The sequence below is a fragment of the Uloborus diversus genome, chromosome 4 (assembly GCF_026930045.1).
Source record: "Uloborus diversus isolate 005 chromosome 4, Udiv.v.3.1, whole genome shotgun sequence".
NCBI classification, from domain to species: Eukaryota; Metazoa; Arthropoda; class Arachnida; order Araneae; family Uloboridae; genus Uloborus; species Uloborus diversus.
The window spans coordinates 141,014,928-141,015,751 of record NC_072734.1 but is presented as its reverse complement, the minus strand read 5'-3'; positions in this window follow the sequence as shown (position 1 = coordinate 141,015,751).

The following is an 824-nucleotide window of genomic DNA, read 5'->3' as shown; positions in this document are numbered from 1 at the left end:
AATAACATCACTATTGTTATAAGTTTTAAAACTAGAAATCATTGAAGAATATTTAATGCAGTACATTTATATAGCTTCATTTTAAATCTCAGAAATTTTTTTAAAAACTAAACTTAATGTAATGTAACTTTCAATAGAATACATTGCAAATAAACTTTTTATTGATTGTTGAATGAATTCTGGATCCAAGGGAAGGGATCAATGCACAAATTTTAAAATCAAACATGCATTTCTGTTATGATATATCAAAAGGTACAATTTTGAATTAAAAAAAAATATATATCAAATTGCAAAAGAAAATTTGCAACATAATTTGTTTCTGGCCGAGGCGGTCGAATCACAGCTCAACCGTCATTTAGCCGGGGCACAAGTACATTTCACTGGCGTGCTAATCAATTTTAGATATCAATGTGAAGGAAGTGCCGGCTTATATGAGATATTTACTGCATTCAGTTTTTTTATGACTATTCTAGACTGACGATCCCGAATAGGGTGAATTTACTACTACTGAATGCGGCAAAGTTTGATAATATACTTATAACTCTTCCTAAGCTCTCTGACTAAGAGATGACACACACACATATATCGCATATTTATTTCTATATGTGTGTTTGAAAACCTGTAACGCATCATCCAAAGCAGAGGATTTATTGTCCTTTAGATTGTACACATATTATCATTTGTCTGATTTCCTGAAGGGAATTGTATCTTTAACTGGAGTTTTGAGTCTGATGATAACATGTCTGTGAGCTTTTTAAAATCAGTTCATTTGCTATTATTTTACAAGACGGAAAGGTATCACAGAAATATTAGAACCTGCTCGG